The 13,088-nt window shown below is 45.4% G+C and overlaps 1 long non-coding RNA gene across 10 annotated transcripts in view; it reads right to left on the bottom strand.

Moving 5' to 3' along the window:
• Positions 1-13,088, bottom strand: part of LOC116642919 — a 105,457-nt gene that overhangs the window by 60,324 nt on the left and 32,045 nt on the right. For 8 of the 10 annotated variants that reach the window (XR_004301435.1, XR_004301437.1, XR_004301441.1 and 5 more), the window contains one exon: positions 5,034-5,165. The exons of the other annotated variants lie outside the window; for them this stretch is intronic. This is a non-coding gene — a long non-coding RNA (uncharacterized LOC116642919). The remainder of the gene's footprint in view (positions 1-5,033; positions 5,166-13,088) is intronic. 10 annotated transcript variants of the gene reach the window in all.

The raw sequence follows: 13,088 nt of genomic DNA, 5'->3' as shown, positions 1-13,088 counted from the left end.
CCCCACATACTTCACAGTCGGGAAAGTTACGGGTTCTATTGGGAGGGGTCAGGTCCCGTGAAGGATCAAAGGTCACCCTGAAGGGCCCTGGACCAAACCTGACCCCTGGTTTGACTTGGAGGAAAACCTGACAAAGTTTGTTATTGCATTTTGGGCTGGAATTTACCATTGGAAACGCAGCCTTTGTCACTGGCACAAGGAGAACTGTTTTGCATTTGATGACATTTTCAAAATGGTGTGAAAAAACCTTGACGTTTTTATTAGAAAATCTATAAAGCCCAAACAAATGGTTTCATGCTGCTTTGCCTCATTCTTCATAGGTTCATAGGCAATCCATCATCCCTCCCACCTCTCCCGTGCCCTCCCACTCCCCTTGAACCCATCAGCAACAACGTCCTGCCTATGAACAAAAGGACTACTCAGAGAAGCCCTTTCAACCTTAGTTGTCCTTTGCCTCTCAACTTTTACCCCTTAAATCAACTACAATCATTCCATTTTCACTGGCTCCCTTCCTGAATGGCTGAACAGTGTTGTCACCTCCTTGCAGAAACTCTTCCCTTTACTTCTCATGACACTGAATTACAGAAGCTTGACCTGCCTTCTCTTCAGTTAGAGATGGGACTCTCTCTGGTCACCCTTGCATGTGATGAAACTTCCAGTTTAAACTAAATAATTGGATTTGGAGCAAATAAATGGAAGTGTTCTCTCCAAAAAAAAAAAAAAAACTATGAGTCCCTATCTTAGATCACCATTTTGAATCAAGATCTTATCTAGCCTAAATTCTGAATAAGGTAACTTGCCTCATTCTGCCTCGCTTTCAACTCTGGCCTGTGAGAGCTTGCCCCAGGCGTCAGTACACGACTTCCTACCTATGCCTCAACCTCCCTAAAACTGAGGTTTGACTTTCTCTCTCCCACCTGTGGTTTCCTCCCTGCTGACCCCTCTCCCAATCTCAGCCTCTCACTCATCAGCACATGAGCTGCCACGTTAGTTCTCAAGCATGGGCATTGCTGCTCGTTCTTCGGACCCTGTCACTCTTCTTGCGTTTTTGAGTAACTCCGATGCCTCTGCCAGCACCATCACCATTCGGTTATTCCTTGGTTCTCTGCCTAGCTCCCTCGTGCCTACTTTGATTAATCGTCTTTTCTTCATATTCTGGTGTGGGCTCACCTACTTCTTTTTTTCTTCAACCAAATTTGTTTGATAGTCACAGTTGGCCAAGTAGTGTGTTGACATGAGTCTTGGCTTATGGGTTTTAATGTTTCCATTGAATTCTCACAATAACCTTGTGAGGTAGGAAGGGCGGTGGTTATCTTTGGCTCTATTTTAAAGATAATAAAATGGGGGCACCTGGGAGGAGCAGTCGGTTAAGGGTCCAACTCTTGGTTTCGGGTCAGGTCATGATCTCAGGGTTGTAAGATCAAGCCCTGCACGAGGCTCCACGCTCAGTGGGGAGTCTGCTTGAGATTCTCTCTCTCTCTCCCTCTGCCCCCACCATACTCTTTCTCTCTCTAAAGTAAATAAATTTTTACAAAAATAATGATAATAAGATAATAAAGATGATAAGATGGAGGCTCAAAGGGGGTAAATCCCTCTCCTAAGTCTCCCTGGCTCATAAAGGGCAGAGGTGAGACACCAGTCTTCTGCCTCCAAACCACAGTGTCTTTTTGCCATACCCGCTGTTTCACTTCCTCATTAACCGCCGTTCCACCTTCTCACTTGTGATTTCTAGCCTCTCATCTCTCTCATCAGTCCTCTGCTTAGCTTGACTTCACTTACATTGCCTCCTCTCCTCTTCATCCCCTGCCCCCACACTCCTTTGCCCAGGAACCACAAGCCAGTTAGCCATGCACGCTAAGCTGAGGGCGACAAGTCAGCTAGAAGTCCCGTTCTGTGTTAGAACAAATTCCTTGGTTTGGCTGTGAGCTCTTTAGAGTAGGACTGTGATCTGAAATGCTGTCATCAGTGGTCCCCACCCTGCTCTCTGCCCCCTCTGCCACCCTGACACCCCAATCTCACACAAGCCCATCGTACCCCAGGATGCTGGCCATTTGATGGCAGGTCTGTCCCCTGCATTCCCAAACCACAATGGACTGTAAAACGTTGGAGGCTCATTTGTGTTTTCTTCTCATCTTCAGTGTGTTTGGTAGCACTCCCTGGGAACATACAGATACTAGAGGAAAGAAAGAGAAGAAAAACACAGCAGGAAGAGTCTCGGCAACACAAGGGACTACCTGTGCCAGTTCAACCAACAGCAAGTGAGGCAGTCAACAAACACGTACTACACGTGAAGGGAAATGCTGCCAACAACAAACAAACAGACTGCTTTGTTGTGAGCTTCTTCTTTTTAAACTGAGACTTTGGGGGTCACATTTACTGATTCCCCTCCTAGACCAAGAGCAGACCCAAAGAGCAGAAAATGCAGTGATCCTCTAAAACACACAAATTAGCCAGAAGCCAGGGGCGGCAGATGGAATTCCTCCAGTACCCCAAGCCATCTCCTGTGCCATCAAGTGTGACAGAAGCCAAACCAGGCAGGCCCACAGAGCCATGGGGAGGAAGTGACACCCCCATCCGCACCACCAGGGGCAAGCTGTCACATCTGCATCTGAAATCTCAGTCAGGTACCCTGGTATCACACACAGCATTGGAATTAAGGTCACGTAAGGCCGCACAACAAGACTGAGCAGGTTCAAGCTTGAAGATGATGTTGGGATAAGCAGGAGGCAGGTAGGTAGTGGATGGGTACCAGCCAGCCAGCAGCCCCAGCATGACACGGCTCCTGTTTTTTCCCTCGGCCTGTCCTCTCCAATCTCTACCAACTAACAGCCTCAGTACTGTCTGCAAAAGAGTAGGACCAGCCCCCTCTCTCCTCGAGTCTGATGTCCTCCCTGAAAAAGCCCTCAATGAGGAGTCCATTACATGGGTTCTTCTCTATGGGGAATGATGGGCAAATCAAACCCTCAGTGCTTCACCTTTTTTTTTTTAAAAGATGATGCCTTCCTTCCTACCTATTCCTGAGCTTCTTACAAGCGCACACACACACACACACACACACAGAGAAGCATCCTGAAGGCGAGTAAGAATCCCAAGAGTGCTATGAGTTCCTTTCCATGAACTCTGCATAAATATTAGAACATCTTCTTTGGACAATGACCACCTGGCTATCTAAGGTAATCCTGTACTGTTTTAAAGGACATGTCTTGGGCTCCTCTCAGCTCAAGAAGAGAGAGCTTGAGTAAAGTGACAGCCTCACCTTTCTTTGGTGACCCAGTTCCCACGGAAGGCAGAAAGCATGCCTCTGCCTGGGCTGGGCATCGCCCACCACTCTGGGAAGCTGTTCCCTTCCCAGAGAGGGAGCCGGGGACTTGTTCCCAGCAGCAACACAGGAGAGCTGACCACGGCTGGAGACTGGGAAAACTTCCTCCCCATTTGATTTTATTCTAATCAGCACAGATTTAACAAATGTGTGGTATGGATATGTGTGTGTGTGTGTGTCTGTGTGTGTGTGTGTGTGTGTGTGTGTGTATAGAACATGCATATAAATATATACATATAAGATATATATATATCATTCATATAAATAATATAAAATTTGTACACAGTTGCATACACATATATGCTAGATATATAATCTGTTTGTTCTGAGAAAACGCTCCAAACCCTGAGACAGGATTGCCTATAGGCCTGTATTTTAGGCAAGGATGTCCCACAGTCATTTCTAGATGCTAATTGTGATGGCTTCCAGGATTCCCAGCATGTCGGCCCGTTCTCTGAAAGCTCTTTGAGGGCTTCTCATCATTAGAATTCCCTGAGTTTTCGCTCCTTCCTTGCAAGCCATCTGGCCTCTCTGTTCTGCAGCTGCAGCCCCCCATCCTCTGCCACTCACACCTGAGCCTTTGACATCCCCCACCTGAAGCAAATCCATCCATCAAGAGAATCCAAAATTGCAACCAGAAATTTTTCCCCCCAAAATCTAGAAATAAAAGGGTTTTTTTTCTTTTAAACCTCCGTTAGGTTTCATGCTTAATAATTTTCTTCTCAAATTCATCTTTTATGGTCTTAGAATATACGTTGCTGTCTGTTGGGGAAAAAAGTATCTACCTCCACTTAATCGGTTTGCCCAATTAGCTGAGGCCTCTTGAACGCATATAATTGTCATTAACCACTGGAGCAGAGAAGGTCAGAGTGGAGAGGTCTTGGGGAGTCAGAGGTTGCTGGCAATTGCGTGGGGGCTCAAAAGTCTCCATCTGCCTCTCTTCAGAAGAAGGTGGGTGCCAGCTAGCAAGTCCTCGCTCACAGTCATTAACCCTGGCCAGAGGGACACTTTGAGTGACAGAGAGCCCCCAGAGTACCACTCAAAGGAACACATGACTGGTGATGCAGGAACCTGGAAACAAAAAGGAGAAAGTAAAGGCCCAAAAACAGGAGCTGCTACTGTGGGCCTGGTGATAGAATTTCCAAGAGATTGATCTGGTCAAAGAGGGCTTTTCACGTTTCTTATCTTTGGAACCAAGTCGCTCTTTCTACCTCTTTCTTCATTTTTGTGGTGGTTGTTTGCTTGCTTTTGTTTTAATTGAAGAAATACTGAAAAGCTGTTTTGTAAAGATATTGTAAGCAACCCAAATGGCTCAGGACAGATTTCCCTTCATTTATAAGAAGACAATGGTGAGCTTGTGTTCCAGTGACACAGAGTATGTGACCATGAGAGCAAAATCACAGACATGAGAGATGATGTCCTAAAACCACCGAGGATATGCGGCCTGAGGAGATTCACCAAGTCGATTGACCATTCAGTAGCGCTGAAGCCAAAAAAAATCCTTAGCTCTCTACTCATCTGCCCCTTACGGTGGTGGCACACCAGGGAGATAGGCCTAGGACGTCAGGGACTTGGGCTTTGATTTAGAAGAAAAGAAAGCCCAATTACCAATTCAGCCAAGTAAGAGCAGCAGGACCACCCCCTCCACGAACTACGGTTGCCTTAGCAAAGTGCAGTGCAGTGACATGCGTCCACATATTTAACCAGCACTTACCAAACGCCTGCTCTATGCTGGGGTTTGACACACAGTGTCTCATCTAGCCTTCTGTTATGGGCCGATGTGTGCTCCCGTCCCAAATTCATACGTTAAAATCCTCATGCCCAGTATCGCAGAATGAGACTGTATCTGGAAAGGGAATGAAGGTAAAATGAGGCCATTAGCGTGGGCTTTAATCTAATCTGACTGGTGTCCTTACAAAAAGAGGAGATTAGAACACAGACATGGACAGAGAGAAGGCCCCGTGAGGGCACAAGTTGAAGGCGGCCATCTACAAACCAAGGAGAGAAGCCTTCGAAGAAACCAACCCCACAAACACCTTGATCTCAGATCCTCAGAGGTGTGAGAAAAGGTACTTGTGCTGTGTAAGCCCCCAGTCTGTGGTATTCTGCATGGCAGCCCCAGTAGACTAACACACCTTCCCAGCAGCCTGTAGGGTCAGTCCAGAAGCGAGGACACGAAAGCTCAGTGATGGGAAGTGATTTGTTCAGAATTCCCAAACTATGACGTGGCAGAGCAGGGATGAAAACATGTCTTCTGGCTTTGACTCAGGGGCCTTGAAAGGACAATGGAGTTTCCCAGCCCCCAAAGACAGGACAAGCCCTGGATCAAAACGTCCCTTCTGCATACATGAGCAGGCATCCCCTTCCACCTGCCATCCTGGAGTAGCTCTAGAGAGATTATGGAAGGGGAGGTCAGCCTCATGGCAGCCCCATCTCCTCCCATTCAGGGAGGAGTCTCCTCCCAGCAGACTTCCGGCATGGCAAGGCTATTAGAGGAGCCAAATTTTAAGCAGCCTTCATGGGTAGGTTCCCCTCTCAGGGTGTCATGCGTAGTATACCAGCTAAACCTCACCACTGCCCCACGAGCCTGGGACTACTGTTAGTCCCACTTTATAGATCAGAAGCCTGAGGTGCAGAGGTGATTGGCTCAGGGTCACCCACCAGCGAGAAGCAGAACAAGACAAGAGCCCGGGCTTCTACAAGGGCCCAAGTGCTGCCCACTGCACAAAACTCCTTCTGGAGTGTAGACTCCTGGAGTAGAATTCCATGCTTGGAACTTACAGAAAAGAAGCACAGGCCATTCCAAACTGACAATATATAAGCTAAATGGGAAAAGATTCTGTGGTTTGGGAGGTGCTGTAAATCTCTGTTCATAGTCCCAGAAGGTCAATGAGGAGCTAATGACGAAGCTGGGCTAAGGGCCTTCCCCTCCCCACTGTTCAGTAGGACTGTAGTTATTTTCACACGAAATTTCATGGAAATTGCCTAAAGAACAAATTAAAGAGAGAAACCCCACACACAACTTTCCAGTCATTAAGAGTCTTTCTTACCCCCTCATGACACCCTTATGAGGTCGACGAGAAGGTATTTTTGTAACGCTCCCCAACCCTTCCTTCTCCTAACAGTGAAAATGAGGCTCAGTGAAGCAAATGATGTGCTCACAATCCAGACGGTGACGGTGACAGGGCTCCACCACGGGTTTCAGTGACCTTCGGTGACCTTCCATGACCTTCCCTAACTCCGCTCCCCACCCACCTCCTGCTGGATGCTGCTGTTTATGTGAAACACATCCAATATCCACTTCCTGGTTCTCCCCTACATCACAGTCGGGCTCTTACGACCTCATGGCTTCCTCTTCTCTTTACTTCATGGTTTGTCTAAGCCTGACAAGATCATTAGTCCATCTTAAATCCCCAGACTTTCAGGATCGTCAAAAAATTATGAAGTTTACTAGAGGGTATTATGCTGAGCGAAATAAGTCAATCAGAGAAAGACATGTATCATATGATCTCACTGATGTGAAGAATTCTTAATCTCAGGAAACAAACTGAGGGTTGCTGGAGTGGTGGGGGGTGGGAGGGATGGAGTGTCTGGGTGATAGACACTGGGGAGGGTATGTGCTATGGTGAGCACTGTGAATTGTGTAAGACTGTTGAATCACAGACCTGTACCTCTGAAACAAATAATACATCATATGTTAAAAAAAAAAGAAGAAGAAAGAAGATAGCAGGAAGGGAAGAATGAAGGGGGGAAAATCGGAGGGGGAAACGAACCATGAGAGACTATGGACTCTGAGAAACAAACTGAGGGTTCTAGAGGGGAGGGGGGTGGGGGGATGGGTTAGCCTGGTGATGGGTATTAAAGAAGGCACGTACTGAATGGAGCACTGGGTGTTACTCGCAAATAATGAATCGTGGAACACTACATCAAAAACTAATGATGTAATGTATGGTGATTAACATAAGAAAATTAAATTAAATTAAAAAAAAAAAAAAGACTATGAAGTTTGCTCAGAAAAAAAAAAAAAGCACATACAATCTCCATGGAAGTTTTCCTGCAATTGCTAGAGGTTCACACACCTCCAAAAGCATGGACGTTGAAACCTGGCTAACGATCCTGCCCTACATGTTTCCCTCTCCTCTAATAACTTTTAAGTCCTTTCTCTTCATCCATTTTTCCCACAGCCTTTTTCTCTCCAATATATTTGCTGTCCTCCATTATACTGACCCAAGGAAGGTCCACACTTTGTCCCTTCCTGTCCCGCTGCTCTATGCCACTTTCTGTCTGATCCTTCCAGTGGTCTTTCTCTTCGCCTTCACTTCTCATGAAAATTCTACTCAGACTCCTGCATTCTAGCACACACATGCAAACTGATTGTCTCTTTATTTTCGATAACTGTGGCCCCCTCACTTAAACATGCTATGTTACACCCCCACTAACTAGGAGGTCTGGAAATAGGTGATGGAACACAAAAGAAAATGCAATGTACTTATATTCTCATAGAGTTTACAGATGAGTGAAAAAGATAAAATCAGACCAAAACCTACACATATGACAGGTTACCTTACCAACATAGAGACGTATGGGGTTCTTGGGGGAGCATATAGCAAAGGGTCCTAAAGCAACTTGCTGAATGGGCTCTGGGGATTTGAGGAGGGGAGAGGAGGGGAGGCTGCTGGGAAAATGGCATCTCCAGCAAAACCCAAAGAATGAGCAGGGGCTGGTCAGACCAGTCGGGTAGGGGAGACCAAACCAGGCAGAGCAAAGAGCTTGTTGGCGGCCTGCTTCAGAGTGAGCTTGGCTGAGCTGAGAGCCTGCAGAATCCCATATGGCAAGCTCAGAGCCCGAGGAGTGACAGGCATGGGGCGAGAGGACACAGCGGCCAGATCAGGCCATCCTGGAAAGCCACCAAAAGGACTGTGCATTATATAGCGAGGGTAATAGAACCTGATAAAGGGTTTTTAATAGACGAGAGACATGGTCTGCTATGAGGGAGGAGCTGAAAGCTTATTTCACTTTTTATATTAAATTTTTGGTTATGCAATACATTCCCATGTTTTCAAAAACAAGAAACTAAAAAAAATTAAAAATAAATAAATAACCAGAAACTATGAAAAGGCATTCAGCAAAAGGTTTTCCTGGACCCCAGTTCACCTCTCTCCTAAATAGATGTCAAGTTTTCATAGTTCGTATGAGTCTTTTCTGACTTCTTTGTGCTTATACAAGCTAATATGACTAGAAAATCTTCTTTTTCTTCTCATATATTCAAAAAGTAACACACCATGCAGTGTTCTGTGCCTTGATTTTTTTTTTTAACTACAGATTGAGAGCCTCACACCCACAGTTTTCAATTCCTAAGTTTTGAGAATCTACATTTTTTTAAGGGGGAGGGGCAGAGGGAGAGGGAAAGAGAGAATCTTAAGTAGGCTCCATGCCCAGCCCCGAGCCTGATAAGGGGCTAGATCTCATGACCCTGAGATCGTGACTCAGTCAAAATCAAGAGTCAGACACTTAACTGACTGAGCCACCCAGGCACCCTTGTGTCTTGAATTTTTTGAGATAGTTTTTGACTCTTTTGCATATTGTCGATTTAGCTCTTATATTAGTATTTGTATTATTTACCTTTAACAAATGTAGGGCTCTCCTCCCCTACCAGAGAGTGAGCTTCTGAGGGGCAGAAACTGTGCCTTATTCAATTTTGCATGAGGTAGATGTTCTGTAAAAATCTGTTGAATTGAAGTAGGTGATGAAAAAGTATCTTTGGTGAATAACTCTGTTACTATTGGAAAGAACAAATGCTTCATCTGGCCCAATCTCTCAAATTTTTTACATTTAATTATGCCACTTCTCCAACATGCATAAAAGTAAACAGAATACAAAATGAGCCTCCACATACCCATGCCCAGATCCAACAATTGTCAACATTTTGGCGACCTTGATTCTCATCTATGCCCACCACCCATCCACTTTGGGGAAGGAGGGGGCTGTGGTATTTTAAAACCAAATGTAAGACATCATGTCATTTCCTCTGTAAATACCCAAGACTGCACCTCTTACTGATAAAAGCCTTTGCTTTAACAAGATAAGCACATGCCAACAAAATTAATAGTAGTTCTCTAGTATCACCATCATTCCCTGATTTTCTCCAAAATGTCTTTCTACATTTGGCTTCCCGAATCGGGAGCCCCACAAAGCCCACAGATGATATTTGCTCATTGTGTTTATAGTCCTTACATCTCTTTGATTCCATCACAGCCGCCTCCTCTCTTCTTCCCTCTCTCTTTTATGCCATTGATTTGTTAGAGAAACCAGGTCATTTGTCCTGCATCGTGTCCCACATTCTGCATTTGGCTGATGGCTTCCTTGCGGTATCATATAACTTGCTTTCCATCCCCCATATCTCCTTGGAAGCTGGCAAGATTAGTGTTTTGAAAACTTCATCCTGGCTGCTATGTGGAGCACTGAATGAAGGGTGGGAGGGAGGAGAGCGAGAGGCTGTGTTGGTCACCCAAGCAGATGATCTCGATGGCACATGGCTTCGGGGGCTGCACGGACAGAGGGAAATGGGCTCATTCAACGGACGCTTAGGAGACAGGACCCACAGGACTTGTTGCTTAATTGGAAAGGAGGCATGCTTCTCAATGCTCTATTAAGAATCTGGACCTCACCATGAGACAAACCAAAAAGGCTGCTTTCTCCTGGAAAAACATTTACATGTTTACTGACATTCTCCTCACAATTATCATTTATGGCAAGTTTTAAGGGCATACAAAGTTGTAGTATTATTGTTGGTATTAAATTTTATTGCTGTGGCTTTAAAACATAAACAAAAATAATTCCTTAAGTAGTTGGAAATTGTAATGTTACTCTTGGGATTGGATTTTCCTGCCATGGATACTGTAAAGCACAAAGATAATAAATTTAAATGGCAGTATTAGAATTGGGAATATATTTTATTGCTTTGGCCAGAACACAAACAAGCAGGATTCATAACTCTTATTTTTTTCCCAGCAGCAGGTTTATATGCAACGACACCCGGGTCTGGTGTGGGGAGGATCAGAGGTCACCAGCATCACAGGTCGTGTGACAAGGTAAGAAGCCTGGCGGGTAGGATAAGGTATAGGAGAGCTTGATTCTTACAGGTGGTCAGGGCACTGGAGAGAAGCAGGTCACGTGAGGAGGAGGAGGTGCAGGTGGTCACATGGCCTCAAGAAAGGCTCATCTGGCAGGAATCGCTCTGAACCCCCACCTCACCAAGATGGCTCTGCATCCCACCCACCAGCACCCCACATGGCTTCACATGCTCCTGGTTTGAGTCCAGTTTTGAAAACAAGTTGCTACAGACTAAGGACTGCTTTGGGTTTGGGGGTTGTATTGTCTTGCACTCTGTGGACACGGCCCGAGGCTTCCTCTGTGTCCATTTCAGTGGAAGGGCCACCATACACCCAGCCAGAAACCTAGAAGTTGTTCTTGATGCTCGTCTTCCTCACCCCTGCACATTGTCAGTCATCAGCCCTCTGCATTCTGCCTCCCCAGTATCTGTCCCATCAGTTGCTGTCTCCGCACCCCGCCTCAGACCACCATCAGCTCTCGCTGGCATCTCATTCTAGCCCTGGTACTGCCCCGGGCCCCGCCCCTTGAGGTCCACCCTCCACGCTCATTGCAAGAATAACGACCACCATTTATTAAACATTCACACTGTGCCAGGGACCGTGCTAAGCATCTTACAGCAGTATCTCATGTGACCCTCAAGAGCTTCCCAAGGAAGGAGGGATAGCTCTTTTTTCATAAATGATTAAATCGAGTTCAGACATTAAATAATAAAATACATCATATACTTACGAAAATCACCAGACACAAGCAGAAAAGAAATCTTAGATTCTTTCTTGGTCCTCAATTCTCCCTGTTGCCATTTCTTCCTCCTTTCCTCCCTTCCTTCCTCCAACAAATAAACCCCTTGGCATGGAACACAAGAGCACTGCCAGTGTCTCCAGACTCATCCATCACCTGGACCCCAAGTAACCACAGTTCTCATTAACAAAGTAACTTTGCATTCTTGGAATGCCATTTACTCTTGTCCTTCCTCTTACCTAGAATGTAACCTCTTTCCTTGCCATTGTCTAACTACCGTTTGTCTTTCAAGATTTATTTTAGACATCTTCTCAACCAGGAAGCCTACTTTTAAACCATGCCCTTCAAAATACCCGTGAGCATGCAGCCTGTGTATACCCCCCACATGCACACACAGGCACACACACACACACATGCACGCACACAGCTGGATCCCTGGCTCCCCTCTCGGATCCGACTGTACCCTGCGCGTCTCCCTATCAAGGTGCTTATCATACTGTATTGGGACCATCTACCTCGTCTTTTAGCCTGTAATTTGCCTGAGGGCAGGGACTATGTCTTTTGTCTCTGAACTTCCAGAATCCAACACCTGAATTTCAGCACACAGTAGGTGCTCAATGGCATTTGCTGAATGAATGCATGAGCAAATGAGCACAGTATAAAATACAATGATTCCAAGAGTAATTATTAGAACAATAAGATATGGGCCTTTTGAACCTGAAAGAAATATTGGGCTTTTATTCAGTTTCAGGAATTATATTTATATACAATCTTTCAAACTCATTCTGCAATTACTCACCTGTTTTCATTCTAAAACCCAGCAAAAGGTTACCTATAAACTCATGGCAGAGTGTAACTGATGGAGAATAAGCAATTGCTTTCCGCGCACTTTAGCGAGCACGTGGAAAATAGCACCCGGGCAACGACACAAATAAATATTGGGAGTGACGTTTACCGGGTTACAGCAAACTCAGAATGCAGCAAGTAGTTAAAGAAATTAGAAGGTGTAGTAAGTTTGGAATCCTCCCAAATGCCAGTCCGCCTAACTTCTCTGAGCTTCTTGTTTGGGGGGAAAACTCCTAAATTCTCAAGTTATGTGAAGCTTTTTTCTTTGTCGTTGATCCCCACTGAGGTAGGTCATAGACTCCCAGAATCAGAGCATGGAATTCGGGAATATGGAAAGCGAGAGATGCTGACAGGAACCAGGCCTCTGACCATGGCCCATTCCTGGCTCTGTTTCTGTTTCCATAGAAATGGCCATCTGATGAGCCAAAATAAGTTCAAGACTCCTCTACTTTGTTTTCCTTTCTTGTTCCTTTGAGATAACCCCACAGGGTTTGGCTAATTGGAGAAAAGTGGCTTGTGGCTACCAGTGACAATGTCTGAGAAGTTAAATATTCTCCCAGTAGCAACAGCATGTTTCTGCTCCATCCCCACGTTGGTCTGCTCCCGGGACGGCTGCCCACCCCCCCACCTGGGGTGAGGTGCTCACAACCTTTGGATCACCAATCATCTTCCAAGTCACTTCCGGCAGTTGGATAACCTTTATGACTGCACGCGTTGCTGGGTATTCATGACGGTCCCTATCAAACTGAGATGAATGTGTTCCATAATGTCTGTTTTTATTACATTAGGCTGGGAAGATGAAATCAAAAGAACTACTTTCAACAAAAATGTCCTGTGTGGACAGTTCAATACTCTTTCTACAGGCCCCGGTGATTGCCCTCATTGTATGCAGGATAAAGGCTAAACGTGCAGCTACCTGCTAGTTTGACAAGGCGGTTCTCCCGCCAGCAGGTTGTTCAGGCTTTTTTTTTTTTTTTTTTTTTTTTTTTTTTTTTTTATAAAACCCCCTTTTTCTCCCAAACCCCCCAGATAAAAAAAAAAAAAAAAAAAAAAAAAAAAAAACACAATACCA

The sequence above is a fragment of the Phoca vitulina genome, unplaced genomic scaffold (genome assembly GCF_004348235.1).
Source record: "Phoca vitulina isolate PV1807 unplaced genomic scaffold, GSC_HSeal_1.0 scaffold25, whole genome shotgun sequence".
NCBI lineage: Eukaryota > Metazoa > Chordata > Mammalia > Carnivora > Phocidae > Phoca > Phoca vitulina.
The sequence above is the reverse complement of the archived record's forward strand: the minus strand, read 5'-3'. Positions and strand labels throughout refer to the sequence as shown.